Source organism: Neoarius graeffei, chromosome 21 (genome assembly GCF_027579695.1).
Source record: "Neoarius graeffei isolate fNeoGra1 chromosome 21, fNeoGra1.pri, whole genome shotgun sequence".
In the NCBI taxonomy this organism is placed as follows: Eukaryota; Metazoa; Chordata; class Actinopteri; order Siluriformes; family Ariidae; genus Neoarius; species Neoarius graeffei.
Genome location: NC_083589.1, coordinates 18,615,741 through 18,629,051, shown reverse-complemented (window position 1 = coordinate 18,629,051; position 13,311 = coordinate 18,615,741). Strand labels below are relative to the sequence as shown.

Sequence of the window (13,311 nt, the reverse complement as noted above, 5' to 3'; positions counted from 1 at the left end):
TTGCATTGCATTACATTGCACTGAAGCACTACATTAAGAATGGCACTGCCCAAGTACCGAATGCAGATGCACTGATATTCTGGCAAAGTCTTTTTTGCTGCAAGGTCCATTTTGCTGCATACATTGGAACAATCTGCAGCTATCCATCCTTCTGTTAAAGAGTTGATCATCAATCCTGGCAGTGGGATGCCCAGGCCAAGACACTGGATGGCTTCCAGCCAATCATCACCAAGTACACTTGTCTACACTCCTGTAGTGTACTATACTCCTGCAAGAGCCCAACATGGGATCTCACTCTTGTATTGCAGTCTCTTAAGGCCCCCCTTATGAGCCCTTGCAGGTTGCTGAACTGAAATGGGTCTCTCTGCAGATTGCCTTGTGCTACTGATCATTTCAAAAGTGTGGGATAACTAAATGTCTTGGTGTGTTGGTAGACTGTATTGTACTGTTATAGTCAGGACCACTTAAACTGAGACCAAGTCATAACCAAAACCAGCATGTATCGAGACTGAGACAAGATTAAGTCTTTGAGGGGTTCAGAACAAGTCAAAACCAAGACCAAGACAGGGCAAGACCGAGTAAAGACCAGGACCAGACCAGTGGGTGTGAAGTGGAGTGGGGTGGGGAGGGGTGATGGCTGTTAACAGTAACAAAAATTTCAAATTAGCAATGAGTCACGTTATTGGTTGCATTTGAAGCAGGATGTTTTACACCCAATCACGGTAATGATATTAACAAATAAACTAGACAATGCACAGGCAATTTAGTGATATCCCCAGGGTTGTGGTCTTGACCAGAATTCAAATAAAACCCCCGAGTACTCTCTGTCTGAGGCCAAAACAAGTCAGAGTAAAAATGCGGTTGATTGTGAGATGAGACCAAGAAATTTTAAACCTGGTCTTGAGACTGGTTTCAATACCAAGACTGATCTCAAGTCCTAAAACACTACTGTAACATGACCTTGCATTTCTGCCTAAAGTCATTCACAATTTTGCATCCACATTTATGGCATTTAGCAGGTGCCCTTATCCAGAGTGACTTACAGATGTGTTTTGTGGTCTGTATCAAAAACACATCTGTGGGCATTCAGGAGATGTAGAAATTTCTAGTTGTTGACGTAATTTGTGAATGAGAATGTCTTCAAGCCTATAGTACCTGAAGTCAGAATAAAACCTGTTACTGTACTATTTGTCCTAGTGTTAAGATGCCATCTAGTGGACAAAAGTAAGACAGTGCATCTCACAGTTTGAATTTACATATTAATTGATTAACTATCCATTCAATGAATATTCATTAGTTCATCATTAGTAACCTCTTTACTATTGTAAGGGTGGCTCTAGTGCCATAGTTGGTGGATCTCGTGCCAATCCCAGCAACTCAAGGCAGGAATACAACCTGGATGGGAAGCCAGTCCATTGCTGTGCCACATTAAATTTTGCATTTCACAAAAAAGGACATACAAGTAAGTGCGACAGAATATCATTCACACCACAGACTCAAATGATTTACTGAGAGCAGATGGATAGCAGATGTTGAGTAGTAGATTTTGACAGATTAATGTGTTAACTTTCAACTCATTGATGGCTATTAATATTTCCTGAATATAAGAACTGGGGAAAAAATTATGTTTTTTCTCTCTTTGGGATATTAAGGGATGGTCACAGGTGCTGTAAGTGCTTTGTGGAAGAGAGAAAGTGTACTTGGCTTACTGGCTGTGTTGAGAAGTTTCCTGCACGGGTTTCCTCCTACCTCCGTAAAACATACTGAAAACTGAACTCACCTTATTCATCTCACATGTGATTGCACATGCGCATTTTGTGCTACACACTCCCTGGTTCCTGAGTTGTTTGCGACGAATCTTTTTTTCCACGAGTATTGGCGTTAATTACTAATCTTTTAAAAAAATTTTCTACAGATAATTTTCCAGTATCCTCTTCATTTTTATTGTACTGTCGCTTTCCTTTTTGTACTTTCCACTTTTGCTTTCCTTTTTCTGCTTTTTTCTCTCTCTTTTTTCGGTAGAACGCTGAGACCGGAAGCTTTCTTTTTCTTTTTTTTTCTCCTCCTGCATAAATACCACAAGCGGAGGCCATCCACATTGGATCTGCTTTAATATCAACAGATCTTTGATTAAGGTATGTGAATCCTTTCATCATGGCACACCTTCCGCCTGTTCAGTGTGCTGAGTGCAGGATGTTTAGTCATTCTTTCTCTATTGCTAGCAATAGCTTTGTTTGTGATAAGTGCAGATTAGTTAGCTCTCTGACGGAGAAGATTACAGTGTTAGAAGCGCGTGTCCAGGCTTTAGAGAAGGCCAGTGAGAATGAGAACAGTGTAGTTTCTCTAGGGGAAAGTCTGGATGCCCTAGGTGGAGTTAGTAATCCCCCAACTCTGGCATTAGAGCCCTTACAGCGGGGTGAATGGGTGACGACTCTGCGACTCTGCGGCATCTATAAAGCCCATATACAAAGGCATCTATACCGCTGAGGCTCGCCCATGGGAGCACCACTCCTCTCCGCATCACGTGTCGAACAGGTTTGCTCTCCTTAGTGATGCACCCACTGAGAAACCTGAAAGAGCTCTGGTTATAGGGGACTCTATCATACAGCACGTGAAATTAGCTCAGCCTTTAGGGGCACCAGCAGCTTTAGTCAGGTGTATACCGGGAGCCAGGGTGCCAGACATAGCAGGTAATCTTAGGGTCCTAGGCAAGCACAGGTTGTCAAAGATAGTTATCTATGCAGGAGCTAATGATATATGCTTTCGTCAGTCTGAGGTTATAAGAGTATTTTTGTAGAGGTGTTTACATTAGTGAAGGTGATGTCTGATGCTGTAGTATGCTCTGGCCCCATCCCAAGGTGATGTAGCTTACAGCAGGTTATGGTCACTGAACTGCTGGTTGTCCAGGTGGTGCTCTGAAAATAGTGTGGGCTTTATAGATAATTGGGCTAATTTTGAGGGCACTGCTGGCCTGTTAGGGCGGGACGGTATCCATCCCACTCAGGAAGGTGCTGCTCTCATTTCCTGCAGCATAGGTCATAGTCTTAGAACAGGCCTAGTTAATTTGACAATCCAGAGCCAAGGCCAAGGAGCAGATGAACAGGCTAAACCGACTGTCTGGTAGCTGCACAGAGTCATCACTCAGGGTCCACTACATCGAGACTGTGTCTGTTCCCCGAGCTAAACAAAAAGGTAGACATATTCAGAAAGTTTGTTCCAGTAACCTAATCAATATAAAATTAGATCATACTGACTGTACAGCTGCTGCCAGCACCTTTGATCTAAAGGTGAGGGTATTAAATATTAGATCTCTTACATCTAAAGTGCTAATGGTTAATGAACTCATTACTGATCAGGAGTTTAATGTACTTTGTTTAACTGAAACATGGATTAAGCCAAATTAATATATAACATTAAATGAAGTGAATACTCCTGGACACAGTTATATACACCAGCCTCGTCTAACTGGCAGAGGAGGAGGCGTCGCGGTTATTTATAATGATTATCTAGGTGTAACGCACAAACCTGGTTATAAATTTAATATATTTGAAATTCTTCATACTCATATAATGTATGTAGCCTTGAAAAATAAGTCTACCCAGTTAATTCCATTACTTATTATTTACAGGCCCCCGGGGCCATATTCTGAGTTTCTTTCTGAATTTGCAGATTTTATCTCAGATCTGGTTATTTCCTTAGACAAAGCTTTAGTTGTCGGAGATTTTAATATTCACTTCGATAACCCAGAAGACCCTTTGAAAACAGCGTTTGTATCCATTTTAGATTCAGCAGGGATTAATCAGAATGTTATAGGACCGACCCATAATTGTGGTCACACCCTCGATTTAATACTAACATTCAGGTTAAACGTAGAAAATATAGTCATACTTCCACAGTCTGAAGTTATCTCAGATCATTATCTCATCTCATTCAAAATATGTCTGAGTAATAATATATGCACCTCACCATGCTACTGTATTAAACGTACATTCACGTCAACTACTGCACAGAGCTTTATAAATGATCTCCCAGAGTTATCAACTTTGACTGGGTCACTGTCAGCCCCTGCAGAACTTGATCAGGCAAATGAATGCTTAGAGTCAACATTCTGCCATACCTTAGATAATGTAGCTCCTCTTAAAAGGAAAATGGTCAGAGACAAAAAATTAGCACCCTGGTGTAATGATGACACTCGCACATTAAAACAGACCACTCGAAAATTGGAACGTAAATGGCGTCAAACAAAATTGGTAGTGTTCAAATTAGCATGGGAGGAGAGCTTCCTGAAGTATAGAAAAGCTCTTAGTGCTGCGAGATCAGCATATCTCTCCTCCCTAATAGAAGATAACAAAAATAATCCTAGATTCCTATTTAATACTGTAGCAAAATTAATGAGGAATAAGTCCACTATAAACACATGCACACCTGTAGTATGTAGTAGCAACGATTTCATGATTTTTTTTAATGACAAAATTGAGAATATCCGACAAAAAATTCAAACTACTAATTTAAGGTCAGACAATGTAAGTGACCCTGTAGTTAACAATATAACCGTATCAGATCATCAATTAGAATGTTGTACTCCCCTAAAAGAAACTGAATTACTTTCATTAATCTCGGCATCAAAAGCCTCAACTTGTGTACTAGATCCCTTACCTACATGTCTATCCAAACAGATAATACCTGAAGTAAATGAACCGCTTCTAAAAATAATAAGTTCTTCCCTTATGATTGGCTATGTACTCAAATCCTTTAAACTAGCAGTTATCAAACCCCTGATTAAAAAAATCTGACCTCAATCCCTGTCAGCTGTCCAATAATAGGCTAATTCAAACCTCTCCTTTATCTCCAAGATCCTTGAAAAAGCTGTGGCACAGCAGTTACGCTTATATTTACATAGGAATAACATCCATAAAATGTATCAGTCAGGATTTAGACCTACTCATAGCACAGAGACAGCTCTGGTTAAAGTAGTAAATGACCTATTGTTGGCGTCTGATCAGGGATGTGTCTTACTACTTGTGTTGCTTGACCTTAGTGCAGCATTTGATACAATCTTCTGGATAGACTAGAAAATGTTGTGGGAGTTAAGGGAACGGCCCTCTCCTGGCTCAAGTCTTATTTAACTGATCGCTATCAGTATGTTGATATAAATGGTGATATTTCTAGACATACTGAGGTACAGTTTGGTGTTCTGCAAGGTTCTGTCTTAGGTCCACTGCTTTTTTCTTTATATATGTTACCTCTAGGTGATATTATTCATAAACATTGTATTAGTTTCCACTGTTATGCTGATGACACACAGTTGTATGTTTCTGCAAAACCTGGTGAGAGACACAAACTTAATAGAATTGAGGAATGTGCAAAGGACATTAGACACTGGATGCTTATTAATTTCCTTCTGGTTAACTCTGACAAGACTGAAGTGCTTGTGCTAGGACCACATGCAGCTAGAATAGGGTGCATCAGTTGCCCTCACTTTCATAAAATCTGATGCATTTTTGTTTGGGTGTTCCTTTTCACCAATAAAGACATCCTGTAAAATGTTTTGACCATATTCAAAAGTCTAATGGTGGCACCATGAGGTTCATTTTTTGCCAAAAAACGCTTATTTTATGTTTTCGCGTAAGGTTTGAATCACAATGTTTGACTCCATTTATTGATTTCTTGTGGCCCTCAAACTAGAAAACTTCATAGGTGAAGACTTGTGGCTGTTCTTTGCAGCTTTTAATATATTTGATGATCATCTGCTCTCAACACCAGTGTCACAATGGGATGGCTTGGCATCTTACCAGAGGATAAAGGCAACACTCACAAACTTCATTGTGACAAATGATGTGGCAGAGCATGGGGTTAAACTAGCCTATGAGAAAGTTGGTTCTGCCACAATAGAAGAAAGATTCCAGAACATTGTGCAAGTTGTAGCAAAAGACAGAGTAATGGTTCCAAATCTGAGACGGACACATAGGAAATAGACATTGAGAATTTGCTTCTTAACATTTCGCTTGTATCTTCAGTTGTCTTGAAAACAGGTAATCCAGCATCATTATAACTTTAATAGGGGCTAGCATATGCATAGGCGGCAAGCTTAAAACCAGGGTTATAACATTGATAGATAATGCTAGTGACACCCTAAAATAAACCTCCAAATATTTTTAGACATTCTAGACATACTGTCTACAGTATCTAAGATATGTGGTATACTCTATAAGGTGCCATAATGTTTCATGAAAAGTGATCAAAATTTTGTCATAAAAGTCATGAAATAACAGCTTTTTCCATAACTTTGAGCTCCTGGTGCCACCATTAAACTTTTGAATTTTGTCAAAATATTTCACCCAGTGTGTTTTCTTACCAAAAGGAACATCTCATCTCATCTCATTATCTCTAGCCGCTTTATCCTTCTACAGGGTCGCAGGCAAGCTGGAGCCTATCCCAGCTGACTATGGGCGAAAGGCGGGGTACACCCTGGACAAGTCGCCAGGTCATCACAGGGCTGACACATAGACACAGACAACCATTCACACCTACGGTCAATTTAGAGTCACCAGTTAACCTAACCTGCATGTCTTTGGACTGTGGGGGAAACCGGAGCACCCGGAGGAAACCCACGCGGACACGGGGAGAACATGCAAACTCCGCACAGAAAGGCCCTCGCCGGCCCCGGGACTCAAACACAGGACCTTCTTGCTGTGAGGCGACAGCGCTAACCACTACACCACCGTGCCGCCCCCAAAAGGAACATAAAAACAAAAATGCATAATGATCGGAGGAACTTTTCATTTTTAGGGGGCAACTGATGCACCCTAAACTAGAAGTAAGTTTTCTGATTACACAGTAACTCTGGATGGTCTTTCTGTTTCTTCACATGCAGCAGTAAGAGACCTTGGAATGATTATTGACCCCAGTCTTTCATTCAAAACTCACATTGATAACATTACCCAGATAGCTTTCTTTCATCTCAGAAATATTGCTAAGATAAGAAATTTAATGTTACTACATGACGCAGAAAAATTAGTTCATGCTTTCATGACCTCCAGGTTGGATTATTGTAATGTCTTACTGTCTGGATGTTCCAATAAGTGCATAAACAAGCTCCAGTTAGTTCAAAATGCAGCAGCAAGAGTCCTTACTAGAATTAGAAAATATGACCACATCACCCCTGTCTTATCCACACTACATTGGCTCCCAATCAAATTTCATATTGATTATAAAGTACTACTATTGACCTTTAAAGCACTGAATGGTCTCGCACCACAGTACCTGAGTGAACTTCTGCTCCTCTATGATCCGCCACACCTACTTAGATCAAAAGCTGCAGGCTATCTGCTGGTACTTCATATAGTGAAGGCTACATCAGGGGGCAGAGCCTTTTCTTACAAAGCCCCACAGTTATGGAACAGCCTTCCAAGTAGTGTTGCGGAATCAGACACAGTCTCACTGTTTAAGTCTAGGCTGAAAATGTATCTGTTTAGTCAAGCCTTTTGTTAATGGTGTTTATGAGGTAAAGGTGTAGATCTAGAGGGTCCTCAGACATAACTGGGATGTATGGATGCAGTTAGTACCCACTTGCTTGCTCACTCAAGTTTGTTGCTGGTGTAGTGGCTGGCTGCTTTATGTCCTGGGGCTCCCTCATGCCTGTGTTACCTTCTGGCTCTCCCCTTTTAGTTATGCAATAGTTAGTTGCCGGAATCCCTGCTTGTACTCCGTGCAATACGTATACTGGTCCTACTTATTCAGGTGACATTGGGCATACCTACCGTAACAACCTGTTTTCTCCCCCCCCCCCCAAATCTGTCCCTCTGAGTTACATGTTGGTCCTGGGATCGAGATGCTGACCTCTTCTGCTCCTCGGACCTACCTGATCTATCCTGGTGCCCTGTGTCTGGTTGGAGTCTCATCGCATCGCTCCTGTGGAGGGTGGCCTCATGTAGACAGTTGGGGGTCGCACCTGGAGGATACTCTGGACTCTTGCAGTGGTGCTTTTGTGGCTGGGGACTGCAGTTGACTTGCTGACTTTAGGACTGCAGTTGACTTGCTGACTTTAGAACTGCAGTTATTGTGAACAGTCTTGCACTCGGGTTTCCATCGGTGGGGGGTTTATAGCATCAATGAAGCTGACTTTATGTTAGGACTGTTAATGTTATAGTCATGTTGTTGGTTGTTGCCTGGATGGGGATGGGTTCCCTTTTGAGTCTGGTTCCTCTCGAGGTTTCTTCCTCATGTCGTCTGAGGGAGTTTTTCCTTGCCACCGTCGCCACAGGCGTGCTCATTGGGGATAGATTAGGGATAAAATTATCATATTTTAAGTCGTTCAGATTCTGTAAAGCTGCTTTGCGACAGCGCTATACAAATAAACTTGACCTGTGCAATGTGCATGGTTCTGCACGATGGACTGGCATCTCATATGGGGTATCTTTGTTTGTGTAGCCCATGCTCCTGGGTTTTCAAATCTACTGCAACAAGACTTAAAAGACTAAAAATAAATAAAGCAATAGTTAAGGAGTTAATAAAAAGACTAAGAATTAATAAATGCATGATGAGTGAAATAAAATACAACATGACTTTCACACTACAACTGAAATACCAGATACAAGCCACCCCATTCCCCTGAAGAGTCACACATGAGCCATTTCTGTAACCATAATTAGTTTTTTTTATTGGGCTTCCTTTGGTTGAAAACAGCTGGTAAAGTGCTCCAGTCTTCCTGTAATCATTTCTCCTCCTCTCAGGCATAAGGCTATGGATGTCCTTGGTTCACTCAAAGTCTGGCCTTTTAGTTTAGTCTCATTATTAATGGTGTACAGGATTCCAGCGTGTGGTCCACCAGCCAAGCAGCTCCAGCAAAGTCCAATCTCACCCCCACATTTTGCATCCATGCTGACCTTGTAAAAATGTGTTAGGACTGGGACTGTTTTGGCCTCTAGAGGCCGCTGTTATTTCCATCTTGTCATGTTTGTTTTGGCCTCTAGAGGCCGCCACTGTGTTTTTTGTGTTTGTCTTCATTGCCTGTTTCCTGCCCCGCCCTGTTCCTTAATTAGTGTGTGTATAAATACCCCTCTGTTTGTTCCCTTGTCACGGAGTCTTTTTCCTTTGCTATGCTGTTTGTGCTAGTTCCCTCTGTCCCATGTACCTTGCCTGTGTCTTTGTATTCTTGGTTTTTTGCTTCTTTCTTTTGGACTTTGTTTTGACCTTTTGATCTTCTGAGCGTTTGAGTTTTTGCCTCTTCTTTTCTTATTTGGATTTTGGACTTTGAACCTTGGGATATTTTATTTTTGTTTATCTTCTGAGCTTTGGATTATTCTTTGTTTTTTCCCTTGGATTGTACATATTGTAAAGAAACTGATTTTGATACTCTACTTTCGCCTCACGCCTCTGCACTTGAGTCATCCCCCTGGTGGCCTAGTGGGGGTTTGCTGGATTATCAGCCCAGCAACCCGGGTTTGAATCTCAGCAAAACCCTAACAAAATAAGGTACAACAGGATAACATTTTTTTTTTACTTCTGAAATGTGCATACATATGTTTCATCACATGATTTCCAAAAAAGAAAATAAAAATACACTCTTTTATTACAAAATTGTAACAAAGACTTTGTACAGGAAGGGTGATTGTGGAGGTAGGAACCCAACTCTGAACAGCAAAGCTCCTGAGTCTGTTTTTCAAACTTGCAATAGAATAAAATGTTTTAAATTAAGGGAAAAAAAAGATGCCAGAGCCACAGCTAGCACCTGTTTTGTTTTGTATTTTTAACTAAGTGTTGCACCAAGTGAAGCCATACCCCCACCCCAGACAGTGGACAGTCTCTCAGAATGCCTGCTGGGCTGGGTTGTAGTTGAACATGGACGAGACGTGTGGCCGCTCTTCAAGTTTGTCGTACTCCAGGTGGAATTCCTATTGTTAAAAAAATAAATTAATTAAATGTATGGTTTTAGATCAAGTTAGCTTTTGTCTAATATATGCATCTGCAATAGTGACACATATTGGAGCATGTGAAAAATAAATAAATAAATGTGCATGATTACCTTGGCTACTTTTCTCCAGTTAAGACAGTCGAAGAAGTAGTACATCCCCCTTTCATAGGTGTCAATCTTCATCGCAGGTTCCATTCCTGGTGCTTGTGTGATCCATACTCTCTCTTCTTTATGGTACCTCCAGTCCCAATTGAAACTGTGGACATGTTGAATTCAGGAAGAAAAAATCTTAAAATATGGAATGTACCATGTTTCACATTTCATTTCTCAAAATAACTTGTCAAGTCAAGCCTTTTTCCTATAGTTCTAACAGTTATATACAAAATATACTTAGTGCAAGTAACTACAGACTCATTTTTCTGTACTGAACACTGGCACAGTTATATTCTGTACTAAATAGACTGCAAGCTACAGCAACGTATTAGGGCCATTGTAAGTAAAACAAACATGGAGTAATATTCTGAGGAAAAAAAAAAACTTCCAAAGAATTTCTGAGATTAAAATCATACATTCATGAGGAAAAAATGTGGATATTTTCCCAGTCCTCTAAAGTTGAGTCATAAATTTGCAAGAAAAAACACCTCAGAAATTCAGAGGAAAAAAAAAAGTACAAACATTACGAGATTAACAACTCACAAATTTACTCAAGGGCGGCACGATGGTGTAGTGGTTAGCACTGTCCCCTCACAGCAAGAAGGTTCTGGGTTCAAGCCCAGTGGCCAACGGGGGCCTTCCTGTATGGAGTTTGCATGTTTTCCTTGTGTCTGCATGGGTTTCCTCTGGGTGCTCCATTTTCCCCCCACAGTCCAAAGACATGCAAGTTAGGCTAATTGGTGGCCCTAAATTGACTGTAGGTGTGAATGGTTGCTTGTCTCTATTTGTCAGCCCTCTAATGATTTGGCAACTTATCCAGGGTGTACCCTGCCTCTCACCTATAGTCAGCTGGAACAGGCATCAGCTTGCCCGCTACCCTGCACAGGATAAGCGGTTATGGATAATGGATAGATGGAAATTTACTCAAAAAAATGTATCATGCTTTCTGGTTGCAGTGCATTTCTGGGAAATGCAGTTGAAAATCTCATCTCATTATCTCTAGCCGCTTTATCCTTCTACAGGGTCGCAGGCAAGCTGGAGCCTATCCCAGCTGACTATGGGCGAAAGGCGGGGTACACCCTGGACAAGTCACCAGGTCATCACAGGGCTGACACATAGACAACCATTCACACTCACACCTACGGTCAATTTAGAGTCACCAGTTAACCTAACCTGCATGTCTTTGGACTGTGGGGGAAACCGGAGCACCCGGAGGAAACCCACGCGGACAAGGGGAGAACATGCAAACTCCGCACAGAAAGGCCCTTGCCGGCCCCGGGGCTCGAACCCAGGACCTTCTTGCTGTGAGGCGACAGCGCTAACCACTACACCACCGTGCCGCCCCAGTTGAAAATCTCATCACTTTAATTAGAAGAATTAGAATATCTTTATTGTCGTTGTGAATAAATACAACGAATTTAAATGCAATCCTTGGTGTAAAAAAGTGCATCTAAAAAAAAAACCCTATGAAAATAATACAAGATAAACTAATAAATAAATCATTTAAAAAGTTATTTAAAACAGCAGTCATCACTCACAAACATTCACATCCTATGGTGTGGAGGGCATTGCATGATCCCAGATTGTATCATATTGTATTATTGAATGTACACGTTTGCTTAGTAACAACTCACACACTAAAACAAACCAAACAAAGCACCGAAAAGAAGAGCACTGAGCTGCACGCCGCCATCTTCCATCTATATAATCTCTTATATTGTGGGATTGAGGTGGAAAGACTGCATTAGTGGTGTAATGAAGTTGGTCCAACCTTACAAAGTCAAGTTGTCAAATTTATTTCTATTGCGCTTTTAACAACAGACATTGTCACAAAGCAGCTTCACAGAATTTTAATGACTTTAAACATAAGCTAATTTTATCCCTAATCTATCCCCAGTGAGCAAGCCAGTGGCAACAGTGACAAGGAAAAACTCCCTCAGATGACATGAAGAAACCTTGAGAGGAATCAGACTCAAAAGGGAACCCATCCTCATTTGGGCGACAACAGACAACATTAACAGTTTTAACATGAAGTCAGTTTCATTCATGTTATAACTCTTCAACTGATGGAAACTTGAGTGCAAAACTGTTAGTTAGCAAGTCAATTGTAGTCCTTAGCTATAAGAGCATTACTGTAAGTGTCCAGAGCATCTTCCAAGTGTGACTTTCGACTGTCCATATGGGGCCATCCTCCACAGGAGCCATGCGATGAGACTCCGACCAGACATAGGGCATCAGGATGGATCAGGCAGGTCCGAGGAGCAGAAGAAGTCAGTGTCTCGATCTCAGGATTGACATGTAACTCAGAGGGACAGACGGGGTGAACACAGGTTGTTAGGTATGCCCAATGTCACCAGAATAAGTAGAAAAACAGTATACATTTTGCGCTGAGTGCAAGCAGGGACTCCAGCAAAACTAACTATGACAGCATAACTAAAAGGGGAGAGCTAGAAGGTAACACGGGCATGAGGGCGCCCTGGGACATAAGCAGCAGCCACTACACTGTCAACAAACTCGTTTTTACTACAGTACATACTGCACGTCGTTGTTACTACATACTGCAGGTGTGCATGTGCCTATAGTGGACTTATTCCTGATTAATTTTGCTGCAGTATTAAATAGGAATCTAGGATTATTTTGTTATCTTCTATTAGGGAGGAGAGATATTTTGATCTAACAGCACTAAGAGCTTTTTTATACTTCAGGAAGCTCTCCTTCCAGGCTAGTTTGAACGCTAACAATTTTGTTTGATGCCATTTCTGTTCCAATTTTCGAGTGGTCTGTTTTAATGTGCGAGTGTCATCATTATACCAGGGTGCTTTTTTTTTCTCTCTCTGATCATTTTCCTTTTAAGAGGAGCTACATTATCTAAAGTATAGTGGAATGTTGACTCTAAGCATTCAGTTGCCTGATCAAGTTCTGCGGGGGCTGACAGTGACCCAATCAAAGTTGATAACTCTGGGAGATCATTTATAAAGCTCTGTGCAGTAGTTGATGTGAATGTACGTTTAATACAGTAGCGTGGTGAGGTGCATATATTATGATTCAAACATTTTGAATGAGATGAGATAATGATTTGAGATAACTTCAGACTGTGGAAGTGTGACTATATTTTCTATGTTTAACCCGAATGTTAGTATTAGATCAAGAGTGTGACCACCATTATAGGTCAGTCCTATGACACTCTGATTAACCCCCTACTGAATCTAAAATGGACACAAACGCTGTTTTCAAAGGGTCTTCTG

General features: G+C 41.1%; 1 pseudogene; it reads right to left on the bottom strand.

Moving 5' to 3' along the window:
* Positions 1 to 9,806: 9,806 nt before the first annotated feature.
* The window catches only part of LOC132869943 (CCR4-NOT transcription complex subunit 2-like), a 56,479-nt pseudogene continuing 52,974 nt past the window's right edge, over positions 9,807 to 13,311 (bottom strand).